The sequence below is a fragment of the Cyanistes caeruleus genome, chromosome 2, assembly GCF_971803275.1.
Source record: "Cyanistes caeruleus chromosome 2, bCyaCae1.hap1.1, whole genome shotgun sequence".
NCBI lineage: Eukaryota > Metazoa > Chordata > Aves > Passeriformes > Paridae > Cyanistes > Cyanistes caeruleus.
In genome coordinates, this window is record NC_141702.1 from 3,524,034 (window position 1) to 3,543,464 (window position 19,431).

Genomic DNA, 19,431 nt, shown 5'->3' on the forward strand with positions numbered 1-19,431 from the left:
ACCATGAAAGCAGGACAGCAGCTTGGAGCATCCCCTTTGTCACAGCCCTGCTGACATCTCCCCCTCCCTGCCACCACAACTCCCAGCAGCTTCGGAAGAGATGTGGTTTTTCTACCCCAAAATCAGCATTGATTCATCCCTCACTTTCTGTCTGGTGTAACATGAAACATCTCGTTCCCTCTGCAGGGACACCCCTAAACTGGCAGCTCTCTTCCCCAGCCTGCCCAAACCCCAGAGTGACAGAAGGGAGCCACCTCTCCTTTCCTATCAATATCTTGGACTTGGATCAAAGACCTGCTGTGGAGAAAGAGATCTGAGAGTTGTGAGGGTGTGAAAATCGCCCTTGTGCTGTAACACAAACCTTCTGATGCCTGAGAGTTACCAAATTGCCAGGAACAAACCTGCCTCTGGCTCAGCTCCACATCACCCCAGTCACCCTGCCCTAGGCTTGGCCCCCCTGGGCTGGCCTGTGATGAGGGGATTTATGTGATTAATCCTTGATTTGTCTCATTATCACACCCACCACAGGGAGTTCCTGCCACCCCTAATTAGGGGTACCGAGTTCAGCCCCAAAACAGGGTGAGGGTTTGCTCACACCTCAGTAAGAACCTCTGCTCAGGGCTCTCCCCTTCCTTCAGATGAACCCTGAAAGCACAGAACACAACAGGTCATTGAGACAACAACAAAAAACCCCTTCAATTGATTTCTTGGGTTAGGTTTCCATTGGAGAAGTCAACTGACCTATCCCAAGGGATCAGCACAGGCCTGGGATGGAGAAATAATAGGAATGTTACACTGGGAGTTCAACAATTAGCCAAGGTGGAGGCGTGGGGAGCAAATTATTCTTCTTCCTTCGCTATTCCAGGTGGAGTGTGGATTCCTGTAACACCATTTCTTACTGCAGAGGAGGAGCAGTGACTGCAGGAGTCTGGGTTAGAGGAATCCTGCTCCTCTGGAGGCTGGGAAAACAAAAAAGCCTCGATATGAAACAAAACCTCAGCTGACAGAAGCCTTTTTGCCCACACAGACCACGAGTGACACTTCTGGCATGGAGCAAGCAGGGCAGAGGCAATGGTTCAGCCTGTGAACGACCTTCAAAAAGCACCTCAACCCCTTGGTGCCTCAGTTTCCCTCTCACTGAGAAGTCAGTCCCTGCAACTGCCCTTCAGGGAAAAAGCTCTTGAGGATTTTCAGAGCTGTACAGAATTCACCTCTGGTGTCCCCAGGTCTCACCTGGGTGCCCATGCTCGCACTCCAGCGGCTGCAGGAACACCCCCCATGATCCGTGGAGTTCAGGATGTGCTGCCCCTGGTTCTGAAGGTTTGCACAGGGGTCACCCTGGGCCGTGCAGACACCCCCTGACCCTCCAGAGGAAACCCCTGGAGTAAATCCAACCTGCCAACATCACCACCCAGCTCCCAGCAGCAGAGGTGGGATGAAGGGGCAGCGAGGTGGAGCGGGAGGAGGGGGACAGTGCCTGGTGTGCAGGGAGAGCTGTGTCTGCCTCCCTCCTCGCACAGCAGTGACACAGGGGTGGGGTGGGGGTGACTGACCCCCCTGGAGGCCTCTGACCCCCCCGGGTGGCTGCTGCAGAGAGGAGGAGATGCCTGTGAGAAGGGGTTGCCATAGCAATGGAGTACGGGAGGACTCCGGCTGCTCACCGAGGTGGATGGATGCTCTGGAGCATCCCCAGGGCAGCAGAGACCCAGAGGCCTCAGGAATGGGGTGAGGGAAGGGGAGACCCATGAGGAACAACGCTGCAGCTCCCTGGAGCTGGTGGTTCCCTTTCAGGGTGGTTGCACATCACTCACTCCTTTCCCCATGCCAGGATGAGCTCTGTCAGGAGAGGAGCTGCTGTGCTCTGTGGATTTGGTGAGCTGGGGGCTTCCTCACCCTGACAGAGCCCCCCCACCCTTCTGCTCTGCACTAGGATCCTGCAGAGAGAGCAAACCCCACTGACCCCGAGGACAGCTGGTTTAACTGGGTTTTATTATTCAGTGTTTACCCACCCAATCCTTTTCTGTAGCAGCTGAAATCCTCTCCTGCAGAAAACCAGGCTGGTCTCAGAGTGACCTTCAGCTTCCCTCCCTTCAAAAGGACAAAACAGCACCATGAAGAGCTGTCTGATCCCGAAGCCAGGACATGCTCCAGGGCTGGAATTGGTGCTGTCAGGATCAGATGCTCTCTGCCTGCTCAGGATGGTCGGGACAGGATGGAAAGGGCTTTGCCCGTGCTGGAGGAGTCATGGCAGAGCCCTCAGTGACACTGAACACGGTGCCCATGGAGACCTTCTGGCCACACTCCTGTCTGTGAGCTTGTTCCTTTCTCCATGGAAAAATGACAGCACTGATGAGACCGAAATGGGCGTTACAAGCACAGACGTGGACATGGCATCCACAGAAAAACGGGAAAAGGGAAAAAGAGAGGCTTTCCATTCACATATGACCTGGAGCAAGATGAGGGCTTGCTCCAGCACATCCTTCTGCCCAAATGGCCTCCAGAAAAAGCCCTGAACACTGCAAGGGAGGAGGGGGGAGCAGTGGGGGCTGCAGAAAATCCATCAGAGGGGTGGAGGGATGCAGAGGTGGCTGCCCCTGGATCCCTGGAAGTGTCCAAGGCCAGGCTGGACAGGGCTTGGAGCAGCCTGGGGTAGAGGAAGGTGTCCATGGCAGGAGTATCCCCATGGCAGGGGGTGGATGAGCTTTATGGAAGGAACCTCCCTTCCAGCCCAAACCATTTTGTGATTCTGTGAGATTAGAGGGGACCAGTTTGCACTCCCTGCCCCGAGGCACTTCTCCCTGGCTGGTTTCCAGCATCACTGGTAGAGTCTGAACCTGTTTCAATAAACACATCTGCACCTTCCTGCCCGACTACACCTCATCCCTCCTGCATCCCCCCCGCAGCTCCTGGCAGCCTCCTGGTGGGGGAGCAGGGCTGAACCTGCTGCCTGCTTCAGATGGACCCCTGAGCTCCATTTTCAGACTGTTAGGTTCCCCTGGATCAGCAGATTTCCAGGCTTTGTGTGGAAATCCTGCATGAAGAGGTGTTTGGCATTCCAGCAAACCAGTCTTCCAGTCAGCTGGAAGCAGCTGCAAACTGGGGAGCTGAAGGGGGTCAGTGCCTTCGACCCATCAGCCCAAACCAGGTAGGATTCCTCGCAGGAGGAAAAGGCTTATGGAGCAGAAGCAAAGGCAAGTTTTCAGGCTCTTGGTGAAGTCTCCATGCCCACCCTCAGAGTGTTCTACTGAGGTCTGTGCAGCCATGGATTATGGGCAGGGGTTTCTTCTCCACGCCCTGCCCCAGGCTCCTGGCAGGTTTTGGAGGTGGCACAGCTAACCTGTTCCCAGAGATGCCCCCAAAGGACCTGTGGCTTGGCACAGCCACGTGTTCCCCCTTTTTCCCTGCTGCCACCCCAAGCAGGGCCACATTTCAGCAAGGAGAGGTGGGGATCCCTGTGCCCGTGTGCCCAGGGTAATGAAAAGGGCTGGGATTCCTTGGGAATGAGCCAGGGCAAGCTGAGAAATCCTCTCTTCCCAGGAGACAAGTACAGGGAGTTATTTTTTTTCCCCAAATGCAGCAGGCAAGGGTATGTTTTCAGAAAAAAAAAAAAACCCAAACAAACAACAAAACAAACCCTAACCTTTTTCTGTGTTTTGTTTTGTTGAGGTCCAATCTGCCCAGCACCGAGCTCAGCCCCTGCAGGGACAGCACCAGGACCCACTGGAGAGCCCCAGGCTCCAAGTTAACATGATCAGGGGAGAGGGGTGAGCCCCTCGGTGACCCTCTAATCCCCTTTACATGCCCCCTGTCCCATCCAATTATCCAAACCGTGATCGTCCAACCTCTGTCCTCAGACCTGTCTTCTCCCAGCGCTGTGGAATTTAATAGCATTTAAGATCAGCTGGTTGCAAACAGACCCTCCACTCCCTCCCTGCAGAAGGGCTATGCTGCTCTGAGGCTGATTATTTTTATTTATTTTTTTTTTCTATTTTTTTTTTTTTTCTCTTTTTCCCCGCAGTGTCTCTGCTACATTTTGCAAACACCTAATGGCTGCGGGGCTGTTGCAAGCCCAGAGCCCGGCAGAAGCCGGATTCCTCCCGTTCTGCTGGATTTTTGTGGTGTACAGACCCCCTCCTCCCCTCCCCATGAAGGATGGGGCGGGGGGGACTTTAATGGGAATATGAAAGCAGAGAAGAGCTGGGATGCAAAAGCCAGCAGCAGCTCCCGTGTGCTGAAATGATGGCTGGCACAGAGCGAACCCACAGCTGCCAAAACAGGCTCGTTCCCGCTGGAAAGTGGGGAGTTCCTCGGATACAGGGGATGAGCAGACAAAGCCAGAGGAGCCGGCTGGGCACAGCTCCTCGCTGGAAGCCAGGAACTTGCTTTTCATCCATTTCCCCCCAGCCCTCCGCTGAGGTCCCCGGTGTAGGAAAGCTCCGGAGGGCGCAGGATTGAGGGACAAGAGGGGGAGCACGGCAGGAAAACAGGGAGGGGTGTCCTTGGAGAGGTACCTGTGATGGGAGAGGTGCCAGCCCGCCCGGAGCAGGATGGGGATGATGCCCTGGTGCAACACCCCGGGGCTCTCGGGCTGGGCTTGCACAAACACTCGTGCTGGGAGGGGTGTGGGCTGGCGCTATTATTTTAACAATTAGCCCCAAGCTGTTGTGAAGGGCTCTGAAGAAGTTCTGGCTGGCTTTTTTTGTTGGTTTTTTTATTTTTTTATTTTTTTTTATTTCCCCCTCCTCGGTGTAAACGTGAGCTGCGAGGGCCAGAGCTGAGCAGGTGGAAACCTGCTCTGCTCAGCACACGGAGCCTGATTCAAAAACCCTCGGTAGCTACGCCCTGCGAGGCCACCACGCTCATCCCACCATGTCTGCACCGCACAACCCCGCAAACCTTCCCAGGGCTCCCGCACATCTCAGGCTGGGGGCAGAGGGAGCAACAGGTGATTGTCCCGAAACCCGGCCAGCCTCTTCCCTGTCACACCTCACCCAGGGCGGAAAAATCCTCCTGGAGGGGGTGAGAAGCACGGCGCTGCTCCCAGCTGAGAGCAAAATCCACAAACATCATCGGCAAGGAGGATTCAGATATTCCCAGTTAATGGGGAGCCAGCCGGCCATCCCCAGGGAATGCCGGCGAGGCAGGAGAATGCGGACAGGGGACACTTTGCAAACCCCAGCAGGGCAGAACCAGAGCCCAGGGCTGAGCTGGTGGGGTCCCCATCACCCCTCTCTGCTGCTCCCCAGGGACCTGCTCCTTTTCGGGGGTCCCCTCCAGCTCTCGGCAGCTCCCCGTGCTCGGTGTCCCCGAGGTGCCTCTGTCCCCCCAGGCCACCACCAGCGAAAAACTTACCGGGGCTGGGCTCAGAGAGGGGACTGCACGGACATCCTGGCTCCCTCCTTCCACCTCGGGTCCCCAACTTGCTGTTTGCAGAGCGGTGTCACCAGTGCCTCCCGGAGCCTGGCTCATCCTCCTCCTCTGTGTCTCGCTTCAGAAATCTCTGTGTGTGTGGTGGTTGGTTTGTTGGGGGTTTTTTTTTTGGGTTGTTTTTTTTTTTTTTTTCATTTAAGGGACTTTTTTTTTTTTTTTTTTTTTCTTCCCCCAGCGGTTGCGTCAGGGCTGTTGCCTGGAGACAGGCGAGCTATTCCAGTTTGAGCTTTTCAGCGCCGATTCCTCTCTCTCTTTCATTCATACCACCAAGCCCTGGACCTACCTCCCACCAAGCAATAACCCTGGAGAGACCTGAAAGGGAGGAGCTGCACAGCCTGGGTCCTAAACATCCTCCGGCACCCCGGAGAGGAAGATCAGCGATGCTTTCGGCGTGGAGAGCAGGGATGGAGCGGTCCAGGGCAGGGAAGGTTCCCTCAAGGCTTGCCGGAGATGCCCGGAGAGCTGCTGCTCTCCCGAAGGAGTCTGTGGTCCTTCCCGGCACCAACCTGCTGGTGTCCCCATGCTGATCGTGCTTCTTACCATGGATATCAGCACCCCCAAGGAGTTTGGGATCCTCGGGAGAGCTTTGGGATATCGTTTTCCAGGTGCCACAGCTCGCCCACGGTCCCTGCGTGTGCCCAGGGGAATTTTGCAAGGATGCATCAGGCATCTCTGGGAAGCCCCAGGGTGGTGCCTCGGGGCACCCTGGCTGGTACCATCCCTCCCCCGGCAGAAACCAGCTTAGGAACCAGCCTGTGCCTGAATTTTGTACTGGGGAAGCTCCTGTTGCTTCCACAGCTGCCCCAGTGGGGCTGGAAACCATTTTAGCTGCTTCCGAGGAAGGACTGAGAGAGGCAGTGGCCCGGCTGCCGGCTGAGTGAGCTCCAGAGTCAAAGGCAGGGGACAGAGGGGGTTTCCTTTCTTCCTTCCTTCCTTCCCCAGAAGCTGGAGATTAACCCCTCAAAGCCTGGGGACCGCTCTCCAAAGCATCCCACACATCTCACACATCCCACACCTGGGGGCTCAGAGCCACCGCCCGCCTTTCCAAAGCTGGTGCTGTGAAGGGTTAAACCTCGGCCAGCGACCCCCAACCATCCAGGCCCCTTTCCCACATTCCCACATCCAGCTTTTGTGAGAGAAACCCCTTCACAACCTGTTTTTGTTTTGTTTTTTTCTTTTTTTTTCCCCCTTCTCCTGCTTGAACCATCCCTCCTTCCCCGCCGCGGGCAGCAGGGAGAGATTTACAGCCCCTGCCTGAGCTCCAGCAGGGAAGGGCTGACATTTCCCACCTCCCTTCGAATGCCAGGGGCACCCCAGACCCCCACAGGAACTCAGAGGCTGTGCCTGCACAGGGTTTGGAAGTTTGCAGTGCAGAGAAGGGGGGTGCCCTGGATGCAGCAATGCAGATTCAGAATGAACAGCAGCATTTTCACGTTTCTGATGAAAATGTAAATTTTTAATTTTTTTTTTTCCTGCTTTTCCAGCATCCATTTATTTTTTTTTTTCTGTCAGATTTCAGATCTGCATGTGCACACTCAGCCTGGTGATCAGCTCTCACTGTGCTGCAGGGAGGCACCTGAAGGCTGATGATGATGGAGAGGCACCAAGGGAGATGGAAGAGCTGCTGGCTGCATGTTAAAACTGTCTGACAAAGACCCACAGGAGCTTTTAGCAGCAGAAGGAATCCCAGAATCCCAAGATGGGTCAGGCTGGAAGGGATCACAGTGGGTCAACTGGTCCAGCCTCTCTGCTCCAGCAGGGCCATCCCAGAGCACAGGGATTGTGTCCAGACAGGTCTGGAATATCCCCAGTGAGGAGACTCCACTCCCTCTCTGGACAATCTGCTCAGGGCTCGGTCACTGCACTGGGAAGTTCTTCCTCCTGTTCAGGTGGAACTTGCTGGGATCAATCCCTGCCCATTCCTGTTATCCTGTTGCTGGGTTCCCCAGAGCAGAGCCTGCTCCACCCAGCACGTGGAGGTTCAGTGTTTTCAGCAAGATCTCATCCAAATGAAAACCGAGTCTGTGCCCATGAGCCAGACAGCACCAGGGAACAGAGAGACACAGGGTGAAAGAGCCCCTGGCCTGGTTCTGGTGTGGGATGAGCAGCCCCAGGACATGGCTAGAGAATGACAAAGGGATCCCTTCCTGACAAACAAATTGGATTCAGCCAGCCAGATTTGATAGCCAGGAGCACTGAATCACAGGGACGTGGCCAGGCAGGGTCAGTTTGTGTCAGGGCCAGAGCCCAGGTCTAGCAGGGTGAGTTTGCAGCAGAGGTGCTGCTCCCAAGGCTGGATGTCTGTCTGTCTGTCTCCTCACAGGAACAGACCACACACTGTCACTGCTCCCTCTTCTGTAAATGTTTATTTTTAATTCAGTTGCATAATGGATTTCAAATGAGCTGCCATAAGATAGCAGTGAAAGGCTGCAGCCGCATCCCTCTGATGCCACTCCATGGGGTTTGAGTGGTTTTTGGCCTGGAATTATCTTGGATAAGTTGTCTTCATCCAAAAAAACCTGCTGAGGAGCTGCTGAGGGACAGTGGTGCTCCCACTGGTGATGCTCTAACACCAACCACCTGCAGTGGACACCTTGAATTAGGTGTGATCAGTCAAAATAAACCTGTGCAACACCAGCACTGTCAACACCTACGGCTCAGTATTTTTCTCTTTTCCTCAGGCACAAGGAATCCTTTCTGTTGCCCACAGAGCTCCAGAGACTGCCTGTTCCCACAGCATCCCTGAGCACAGGACCTTTTCAAGAGGACTGTTGAATTCTTGGGAACACATGGATCCAAGCCTGAGTTTTTGCTGGGATGAGGCTTTGCAAAGCTGGAAATGGCTTGCTGTAGTGGTGGTTTGTGGAATCATGGAAGGGTTTGGGTTGGAAGGGACCTTAAAGCTCATCTTGTTCCATCCTCTGCCACGGGCAGGGACACCTCCCACTATCCCAGGCTGATCCAAGCCCTGTCCAACCTGGCCTTGGACTTTTGCAGGGATGGGGCAGCCAGGCTTCCTTGGGATCTCCTGTGCTGATCTGAACATGCTTTAAGGTACCTTAGAGCCCCCTGAATCTTACCTGGACCTTCTGAGCTGCCTCTTACCACCCAAAATGGGCAGAAATGACCATTCTTTTATGAGAACAGCAGCAGCTCAACTCAATTTGGATTTGAACCTTCTGCTTCTTGCCCTTTCTGCTGGATTTGGGTGATTTCTCCCTGCAGGTATCCTGCTAACAAAGCGTGGAGGAGCTGGATCTCCTGGCAGGGTTGTGTGGCTGTTCTGTGGGACCAGTGCTGGAATCCTACAGGAGCATCAATGGTTTCTTCTCAGCTGGTCCCCAGATAAATGCTTTTCCCCTAAAGCAAAGTCCCTGTAAAGAAGAGTTGCTAAAGTACCTGAAGGGAACTGACAGGAAAGCTAGGACAAGAACATGGAGTGACAGGACAAAGGGGAAAGGGTTCAAATTTCAATTTGACACTCTCGCTCAAGAGAGTGTCTTTAGATGAGATATTAGGGAAAAATTCCTCCCTGGAAGGGTGGGCAGGCCCTGGCACAGGGTGCCCAGAGAAGCTGTGGCTGCCCCTGGATCTCTGGAAGTGTCCAAAGCCAGGTTGGATGGGGCTTGGAGCAGCCTGGGATAGTGGGAGGTGGCAGGGAGTGGGACTGGATGGTTTTTAAGGTCCTTTTTAACCCAAACCATTCTGTGATCTATGGTTCCCTGGGGCTCAGCCTCCCAAGGATGGGAAGAGGAGGCTGTGGTGCTCTCAATCATCATTATCCCATCCTAGCCAGGAGCAGCCTCCACGCCCTCCACAGGGATTTGTACCAGGAAAGTCCTCTGGAGGATCCCCTGGGAGCAAATCAACCTGGAGACGTGGCAGAGGCACCTCCAGAGGGCAGCAGGGCTCCAGGTGATGCTGTCCCCTGGTGTCCCCTGGTGTCCCCTGGTGTCCCCAGAGACCAGCTGTGGTCACCTGGCTGCTCATCTCCATGGATGATCATCCCATGGATCACTGAGGGACCTGGCACTGGCCTGTTTCAGTCTCCACAGAATCACTGACAGGCCTGAGTTCGAAGGGACCTTAAAGTTCGTCTAATTCCATCCAGTGGACACCTTCCACTAGATCAGGTTCCTTCCTTGGGGTATCTACTTTATTTTCTCTATGGGTTTCTCCCAGGTGAGTCAAACATCAAAGACCAAAGTACAATTGTTCCTGAAATCCTACCAAAGTCATGGTGGCAATTATCAGCCAATTTGGTTTTTTTTTTCAAAGGTAAATGTTCCATTTGTTGATTCCATGATGAACTTTGTAAGTGTGTATATTGAGTTAGTGAATTATTCTTCCCTCAACTCAAAAAAATTCCCAAGAACTGAAGAACTAGGAATCATTTTCAAATAAAATCAAGACCCTTTCCAAAGATTTTGATTGTTTTGTAATGGCTTTCCTTTGATAAACCTACTTACCCAATTCATTGCAGCAATCCATAAAACTAAAAAGCATTAAAAATCTTGAAAATTTATATTTTAAAATATTTATATATATATAATATATATAAGTATGTAAGAATATAAATATAAATATAAATATAAATATAAATATAAATATAAATATAAATATAAATATAAATATAAATATAAATATAAATATAAATATAAATATAAATATTGTCATGGGGTGACTTTACCTTTAAGATAGTTTTGAGAGCTAAAGAAATTGATAATATAAATATAAATATTTTATATTTTATATATATATATTATATTATTTTATATTGTAAAATATAAAAATATATGGTTTTTCCACCTATCTTCTTTGCTGGAAAAAGGGGATTTCAGTTCTACTTTCACTCAAAATATTCGGTAAATTAATTCCAAAAGTGAATAGTGAATAAAAATTATTTCTCCAGTCTTACCTGTCCATCCAGTAAGGCTTCACCACCAAAACCCACAGGACTGGAGGGATCTTTAAAAATGCTGTGGTTGCCCTGAATTTATTTCCTAGGCTTTGTAAGGAAGGGAAAGGTAAGAAAAGCCCATCTTGGACTCTTGCTTTAAGTTGGGGTGAATGCAGGGTGGAGTCCGAGCTGCAGCTTCCCCCCCCTTGTCACCCCAGAATCACTTCCTGCTCTCTCCTGCAGCAGGAGCTGGGTGGAATTCCCTGGATTTGTAACTGATTGTCAGGGAACACAGCTCTACTTCAGCAATTGGTGGCTTGACAAATTGAATCTGGACAATCTCTTCAACCCAGGACGATAAAATGAAAGAACAATAATTTGATTTTTTTTCTTTATTTCACCCCAGCTGTTGGAACTCTTTTCCATTTCTAAACCAAACTGACTCTTTTGGGGGCATTGAAATGCAAACAGCACTTGAAATGTGTTTGCTTGTTAGTTTCCTCTTCTTGGCTGTTTGTTCAGACTGATGAATGAGCCAAATAATCAAATGTTTGCAACATTCCCCATGTGAACCATTCCAGAGAGATCCACACTTTGGAATTTGCCTCCAGACAACTTCCTCTGCAGAAATCCATCAGAAGAAGGGTGTTATCTCAGCCAGTGGTGATCCTTGGAACTGTAGGACCAAGAGTGAAGATCCAACCTTCTCTTGAATAATATTTTCATCCCTCGCCTCAAAAAAAAAGCTGATAAGCATCCATCCCGTTGCTCAGCCAGTCTCAGGCAGGATTCCTGTTGTCCTGTTTGATGAGGCTCTGGCTGGTTTTCCTTTCTCCTTGTCTCAACGTGCAGCAGCTTTATCCAGAATCCAGCAGGATCAGGAGGAGGTGACACTCATCGGTTTCCCGGCCTTCAGATGAGTCGGTGGGTCTGGAACCCTGAGGGTGAGAGTAAAAATGGGAATGATGGAGCTTCAGAGCACTGCATGGTGAAAAATAGGAAGGTCCTGGAGCTTCTGGAGAGAGTCCAGAGGAGGCCATGGGGATGTTCCAAGGGCTGGAGCCCCTCTGCTCTGGAGCCAGGCTGGGAGAGCTGGGGGTGCTCACCTGGAGAAGGATCCAGGGAGAGCTCAGAGCCCCTTGCAGGGCCTAAAGGGGCTCCAGGAGAGCTGGAGAGGGACTGGGGACATGGGATGGAGGGACAGGACACAGGGAATGGCTTCCCAGTGCCAGAGGGCAGGGATGGATGGGATATTGGGAAGGAATTGTTCCCTGTGAGGGTGGTGAAGTGCTGGCACAGGGTGCCCAGAGAAGCTGTGGCTGCCCCTGGATCCCTGGAAGTGTCCAAGGCCAGGGTGGACAGGACTCGGATCAGCCTGGGATGGTGGGAGGTGTCCCTGCCCATGGCAGGGGATGGAACAAGATGAGCTTTAAGGTCCCTTCCAACCCAACTCATTCTGGGATTCTCTGGTGCCCAAAGACCCTTTGGAGTGGAAGGCACTGAAACCCCCCAGTGCAGTGAGATTTGAGCTGGGCCTTGCCCACAGAAGCTCCTGATGGGCACTGGGTGCTCAGCACAGGCAGAGCTTGGTGCAGTACCACAAGCAGTTAATTGCACAAAACAGAGAGGGAAGGCAGATCTCACGAAATCTCACACACAAGTGATTAAGAGATAGCAGGATGTGCTGTCTGCTGTCTCCTGTGCTCTTCCCCCTCTGCCCTACATGGCATCAGCTGTCTTGTTCTTGTTGAAGAAAGGAGGAAGAACATGACCAGTCTCTTTAGGTGAGGTCTGAAGCGGAAACAGAACCTCAAATGGAAAGTGAGTGAGGTTACAGCCCCATAACCCAGCTGATTACAAAAAAAGAAACTTCTCAAAGTCAAACTTGACTAGTGATAAGCTCTCTGAAAGCCAAGTGCAGGCAATAAATAACCCCACCCCTTCTATTGGCTCAGACTGCTCTGGGCTGTGAATGGGCCAATTTAGACAACTCCAGACCCATATTTCTCCTCCCATTTTCAGACCAGCTTTATACCCTGAGTCTCCAGGGGACGACTTTCACCTCACCCCAGCCCGAATGAGGGCAATTCAGGGCCCAGTTTGCAGCAGGACCGGACTTCTTACAGCCTGAGGAGCCTTTGTGGGTTCTTGCAAGGTAGACCCCATTCTGATGTTATTGGTGTGTGAGAAGTGTGGTCATAGTGCTGCTATAAGTGTAACAAACCAGCTTCATTTGTCATTCAGCTGCTGGCAACAGGAAACCACCAACAGCAACTCAACACACGGCGACAAGAAGAATTAGGGCTTTCTCCTTCTGCGTGCTCCAAGGACTGAAGCTCATCCAAAGGAGCTGATGGTCCCAAGCTGATGATCTGGAAGGGGTTTTTCAACTCTGCTGGACAGCTAAGATTGAGTGGGGTATGATTTAATCTGAACACAGGACTCTCAAGGTAAGTGCAAATGGTTTTCCAGCAGTTTTGCTTCCTTCCTGATGCCTGTTTGTTGTCTGGTGCTCCTCTGGGCGTGTTCCCTGAGGGTATTTAAGGATTTGGCCCATCTAAGGTCCAGTGATTATTAAGGCTTTTAGGATTTAGGTGGGATGTCCAGTGAGACAAACTGCTGCTGTGGCCCAGGACAGGGGGTGTGTTGTGTTTCCTCCTGGCAGCTTCCCAGTGCTGGAATTGGGAATGCTCTGAGGTGGGACCACCCAGTGGGCTCTCTCTCAGGCACAACCTTTTTTATCTTAAAAATGGTGAAAGTAGATGATAAACGGGAATGCACGAGTTTCATCCAGCTGAGTTTCTTGGAAATGAGAGTGACAGGAGAAGGTGAGATCAGGGACCCAGCTCTGAAGCTGAGGGGAGGTGGAAGTTTGGGTGCTCAGCTTCCAGCACAGCAGCCTTTGGGTGCTGCAGACAGTGTGGGGAAGGGTCGAATCTTTAATTCCCCACTTGTAGAGAGGCACATCTGGGATTTTTTGCTTTCTTCCACCACACAGATGGTTTCAATGGTCTCACTGGATAGAATATTTTGTTCTCACCAGCTCCTCCACTGAAGCTGGTGAAACCACTGCAAAGATAACGCTTGTTTTAGACAGAGCTTCTGGCAAAGTTGGAAATCTCCAAGGGATCTACAGGAAGAGTGGACTTGCTGCTTCTAACCTGGTCACTTCCCAGGATCTGCACTAAGCCTATAACTTTAATTCTGATTAAAATTTAGGTCAGGCTCAAAATTCCAGAGCTCTAAGCTGGGGCATGGATATTTCAAGCTATCCCTGCTTGCTGTGGCACTTTTGGGAGGGAATAGCTCTTGTTCTGTTGTGGGGTATTTGCATCTCAGACCTCCTCAGGTGTTTCCTCAGGGCTTTGTGGCCGATAATGCCCCACTGAATGCTCTTCAAAGTGCTTTATTTACCCCACTCGTGATTTGGGGCTACTTCTTGCCTCTTGTGATGGGCTGCTCTGGTATTTAATTGATTAGGGATCTTTAAAAGTGCAAAACCAGGACACTGCCAGCAGTGAGGGCTCCGGCTGCATGCAGAGCACACGCACATGGTCCAGGCTTGGGTACGTGCTGGAGATGGAGAAGGCAGATGGAAATGAGGAATACAAAAAGGACAGCTGCAGGGCAGCCCAGGCACCCTCATTAATATGCTCAGTCAGCCATTCTGTCAAGGTTTAAGTCATTTTTATCAGAAGATTTGAGGGCTGAGGAGGTTGTGATTTCTTGTTCATATTCTGCTTTCTTCTCCCAGACCTCCTGGAGCATTTTCATTTTATTGGTACCCAAAAATCAGTGAAAAAGCCCTTCTGGCCCATTCTTCTTTTGTTCTGCCAACAGAGGGCTATTGCTGCCCCGTGAGGATTGCAAAGTCAAAACCTGAATTTTCTGGTGGAGGAGGAAAGACCCAAGGCATATTAAAGTGAAAATTCTGCAAAGGTGCTGCTGATTATTCTTCCTTTTCTTTTGCAATGAATTTCCATGTTCGGTTTAATCAGCGTGGGATGTTCTGGGATGCTTTTATACCCCCGGCTTTCAGCGGAGGTGGTGCGCTCCCACCCCCTCTTTACTAAACCCACAAAATCCCAGGATGGGCATCCCATTCCCTCATAATTTGGGCTGTGTGTCCCTTTCAAACACGGCTATCAGCTCCTTTATTTATGCTTTGTGACTTTCTTCCTGACCGACCCCTCAACCTTTAATCCTCTGCGGCACCTTGATGGGCACATCAGCATCCGAAAAGGCCTTCAGGACATTTTCAGAAACAGCCCAGGTTTTTTGTCATCTCAAGCAGGTGTGGGAAGGGGGGATTCTCATGGATGGATCTCACAGGGATCACAGGGATGTGCTGAGCAGAGTAGGAGCTCCTGGGCACACTGTTACTTCATTATTTGCCGTCCTTCCTTCCCCTCATTCTTTCCATTCCATCTGTGTTAAAAAAGGAGTTTGCTCACTGCTCCTCCACGGTTCACGAGCCTCTGGAGGCAGCCAAGCATTGCCTCCATGTGGGTGAGTTCCCTTCTAGCCAATCATTTCCTGCAGGGGTTCTATCATGGGCAAAAAATCCTTCAGGACACCTGGGGCTAAATCCTGCAGGAATCCTCGTCAGCCCCAAAGTTTCCATCCATGTCTTAATTCCACGTGGCGCAAGTCAGCTCTTTTCATTAGGCTGACACCACATTGTAAGATTAGAAGTAGCTGTGGGGGCTAAAAAAGGATGGAATTCCCCCTTGCAGAGGTCTTGGCAACAAATCACAGCCCCAGGGTCCTGATGGTGCTTCTGGAAGGAGCAGTTGCACCGCTGGACATCACTGGATAAGACAGGGTCACGGTCAATTGCTTAAAAATAAATAGGAATGTAAACCAGAATTCCAAAATTTCATGCTGGACAAGATATTTGCTTCTCACAGGTCAGCCTGTTTTCTACACCAGGTTTAAATCCATCAGAATGTCCAGCCAAAAATATCTCCCCCACCACCAAAAACCAAGCTCAAACCACAGCAGCAACTTGTGTTGAAGTGAAAAAATGGGTTTCAATTATAATTTTTTCCCAAGGAAACGTTGCAACTGAGCAAGAGAACAATGCTCCTGTGGTTTTACGGAGCAATTTTTTCTCTGTTATTGCTGGTCAGTTTTAATTTCAAAAAGGTTGTGGCCTTGCCTATTCAAAACTCCAAACCCAGTGATAAATGCCTGAAGGAGAGGGACATGGTTGAGCTGAGGTGTGGGAAGTGTGAACTGTGTGGAATTAGCACAAGAAATGATGTTGCTTCATTTACTGGAGACACAGCAAAGAGGGAGGGAATGCTGTTCACCATGGGATCATGGAGTGGTTTGTGTTGGAGCACCTTAAGGATCAGCTCATTCCAACTCCAACGATTATCTCATTCCAACCTTCACCCTCTACTCTCCCGGGTTTTTCCAAGCCCTGTCCAATCTGGCCTTGGACATTTCCAGGGATGGGAAACCCACCATGGGCAGGAGAGGGTGTCGTGAGCCTTTCAGTGAAGGAAATTAGTGGTGGTTGTTAGGAAATCAGTTTAAGGCTATGGGAATTAGAGGGCTGGGATAGACTGACAGGAAGCAGTGGGAATTTCCATCACTGAAAGCTTTGAAGTACAAGTTAGGGGGTCTCTGAGATGAATGACCTTCATGGTGCCAGTCCTACGATTCTGCCACCCTGTGAAATACGCGTGGCTTCTGAACTGAAATGTGCTTTTCAAAATCATCCCCCTGAATTTCCCCCTCTTTATTTATTTACTTACATACTTATAAAATAGTTTTCCAAATCTGACCCAATCTCACTGAGGATTTCTGCTCCTCTGGGAGCCAAGGAATGTGTTACTGATCAAAAAGCAGCGAGCAGCACCCCTGGGGTCCCGTGTGTCAGGCACATAGGAGACACAGCAGAAATAATAAACACATGGCTCACAAGTGAATTCTTTGCTACTTAACGAGTGGAGAAGAATGAAAAATTACTCAGTGTCCAGGATGTCTGGTCTGCCTTGGTGATGGCAAAATCAGGGATGATTTTGGTGGATGAATCACAGAATCACGAGGTTGGAAGAGACCTTCAGGAAGAAAATGAAGGTTGGGTGAAAAACACTTTGTCCCGTGATAAAGGGACTTTACAGCCAAGAGGCAAAAGAGGTGTTTGGGGCCATGCCCAGGTCCTTCCCATGGTCCCAATTTACTACAGGACGGTGTTTCCTCATTCATGGAAGGTCCCTCTTCTCCATGAAACCTGTGGTGGGAAAGAAAAGCCGTGACAAAAAGCCTGGTGCAGAGGAACTGCCAGACTTCTTTCAGCCCAGACAGTTCCTTGCCCAGCACCTGAACATGGCGGCGTCCAGGGTTATGTGAATGACCTGGAAACATTTGGAATTTGGGGCAGAACATCTCAAAATGTGTCTGTGGGAGGATGATGCTTGGGAAGTGGGTTTTGAATAGAGGCTGTGGAAAAATCAAGGTGTCACCTGCAATGCATGATTGAAAGAGGGAGAAGTGATGCCGTGCTAAGCAGGCAGAGAAATTGATATAAAAGCTTTAAATTGACTTTTATCTTGACATTTTTTTCCTGGCTGTCTCTTGCATATTTGGCCTTGGCCATTGTAGAAGCAGAGGAAGAGGAGCACAGCTGCTTGAGACATTAATGCAGCAAACTTGCATGATTATTATTCTTTTTTTTTCCAGTGAAAGGTGCCAATATTTGTGGTGTTTCTGTGACAGAACCTTTTGAAAGGTGATTTCCCATGGAATGCTTTTTTTTCCCCTGAAAATTGTGGTGAAAAAGTTGGAAAAAGCATTCTGAAAGTTACTGAGTGGTCTGCCAAGCAGTAATAACTGTGAGTGGAAGGGAATTGCGAATGTGGGACTCTGTATAAGACTGGTCCTAACCAGGTGAGAAGAAATCCTGGTTGTTTTAGTGCAGTGGTGCTGATGCCAGGCACAGGATGGACAATGGCAAAGCAAGAAACTTTAGGAAATAAGATTTCTTCTGGTTCTGAAGCAACAAATTCAGGCCAGATCAAATGTGAGGTAAGCAGAGAGTGGATCAGCCCCATCCCTTCAGTGCCATAAATAATGACTTTCTGTAACAAATCTGGTTGTGAGGTTTGGCTTTGCTCTGCCACATTTCTTTCCCCTTTGAGCACCAAAAGAATGTTTTGATATTATTTTAATTCTGAAAATGGAGTTAATCTTCTAAGTTTGGATAAAGGATTAAAGAGTAATGGGTTCCTTCTTTCTTTACGAGCATCAGAAAGGAAATAATATTGAGACAAGGTCTTGGCTACTGCAAGGAGCCAAGAATAGTCCTGGTGTGAGTGTAGGACAAGCCTGGCAGGGAGGACTGGTCTGGGTAGGAGTCACTTTCTCTGTCCAAGAAGACTTTTCCTCACGGGATCCAGACAAAATCTCTTTATGGTAATTACTGCCAGAATATCTCCCAGCTGCCATCAAGCAAAACCTGCATTTTCATCCCAGTCCCTGGAAATATTCCTGCAAAACCACGGGGATTTATTAATAAATAATGGTAGTGAAACAAGAGGGAGCCCATCCTCATGCCACACTCGGGGTGATCTGGTACCTGGTGTCTGTGTCTGGGTGTCATCCCCAACACAAGGATGGGATCAGGGAAAATCCTCTGCTTCCCTGCAAATCAGGGATAAAGGGATAGCCTGTCTCTTGGAGAGATCCAACAGGAGGGCTGGTGAAATCAGGATCGACTTTAAATAAACATAATTAACACACATGGATAAATACAATCCGGGAGCCACCACAGCTTCTGGGCACCATCAGGTGTTTTGATGCAGCCACCAAATATTTCAGATATTTGCCTGTTTTCGTAGTTGTGATGCTGCCCCAGTGTTCAAAAAGTCCTCGGAGAGCTCCAGAAGTCTCAAAATGGAGCCTGGTGGGTTGGTTATAACACATCAGCCTCTCCCAGGAGCAACAGGGCACTGTCAGTAAGCTTTTAATCTGCTAGAGGAGCGGGAACAGGGAGATCCTGATGGTAAAGGAGAATACTCATTCCTAAAAGGGAAGAGAAAAGCTTGGCCAGCCCATGAAAACAATGTCTAGAGGAAATGAGCTGCCCAGCTTTTGCAGCAGCAGGATGGGGAAGAAGTCCTGGGGTCCAGCTGGGAAAGCAGAGGAACTTCCATCCCTCTTGGAGGGTTCAGAGCAAAGCTGGAGTCACTTCTGCAGCAGAAACCCCAACAGGAATGCCTTTGGCTCAGTGTGAAATGGATAAAATGCCATGGGATGGGTGTTGCTGCAGAAGGAGGCTGTGCTGGGGCCACCACTGCAGGAGCCTGGCTGTGGGGTCATCCTGGTGGGGTGTGGGGTCATCTGGAGAGAGGCTTTCCCAGGAACGGCTTCAAACTGAGAGAGGTTTAGATTGGATATTAGGATAGGATAGATGGGATATTAGGAAGAAATTTTTCCCTGTGGGGGTGCTGAGGCCCTGGCACAGGGTGCTCAGAGAAGCTGTGGCTTCCCCTGGATCCCTGGAAGAGTCTAAGACCAGGCTGGACAGGGCTTGGAGCAACCTGGGATCATGGAAGGTGTCCCTGCCCGTGGCAGGGGGTGAGACTGGATGATCTTTAAGGTCCCTGCCAACCCAAACTATTCTGTGATTCTATAATTCCATCATTTCACGTTCATGTAGGGGCCTGCAAAGACACTGGGGAGCATCTGGGGGCTGACATATGAAAACAGGGTGGAAGCCACCACCATAAAGACCCTTCTTGGCTGGGTGAGATCACAGCCTGTGCTTTCAGGTTGGGGGAACAGGAACAGATGGAGCCCATCTGGAGTGGTTGGGAGCTGCAAAAGAGAGGCTTTTTCCCTTTTTCGTGCCATTTTTCACAAGGTTTCTCAGGGTTCCCCCTCCAGCTGCTTTCAGAGGACATCCCTGGGCTGAGGAACCAAATTGTCTGGACTTCTGGACTCCAGAAGCTCCATCTCGTGGCCACGAGATCCCCAGGCTGGAGGAAACAGAGGAGGCCCAAGGATGAAGGGATGTGCCCCAGGTGACACACAGGGTACCTTAGATACCAGAAAGGCCTCCCTGGGATGCAGCAGGCAAACCACACCAC

The 19,431-nt window shown here is 50.4% G+C and overlaps 2 protein-coding genes and 1 long non-coding RNA gene across 6 annotated transcripts in view; 1 reads left to right on the plus strand and 2 right to left on the minus strand.

Annotated features, from left to right (window-relative positions):
* Positions 1-5,693, minus strand: part of FAM167A (family with sequence similarity 167 member A) — a 32,141-nt gene extending 26,448 nt beyond the window's left edge. For 2 of the 3 annotated variants that reach the window (XM_086875586.1, XM_086875585.1), the window contains exon 1: positions 5,353-5,535. The gene's annotated coding sequence lies outside the window, so the exon portion shown is untranslated. Of the gene's footprint in view, positions 1-5,352 lie in introns of all 3 variants that reach the window. The other variant, XM_023924212.2, reaches the window with a different exon arrangement.
* Positions 5,694-10,707: 5,014 nt separating this feature from the next.
* LOC147654555 (uncharacterized) lies at positions 10,708-12,488 on the minus strand. 2 transcript variants are annotated; one of them, XR_015282638.1, is made up of 2 exons: positions 12,398-12,488; positions 10,708-11,268 (listed from the first exon to the last, which is right to left on the minus strand). It is a non-coding gene; the product is annotated as an uncharacterized LOC147654555 (long non-coding RNA). The 2 variants fall into 2 exon arrangements; XR_015282639.1 differs by having other exon boundaries at positions 12,366-12,456.
* Positions 12,403-19,431, plus strand: part of BLK (BLK proto-oncogene, Src family tyrosine kinase) — a 44,871-nt gene continuing 37,842 nt past the window's right edge. The window contains exons 1-2 of the mRNA XM_086875430.1: positions 12,403-12,485; positions 12,575-12,780. The gene's annotated coding sequence lies outside the window, so the exon portion shown is untranslated. The remainder of the gene's footprint in view (positions 12,486-12,574; positions 12,781-19,431) is intronic.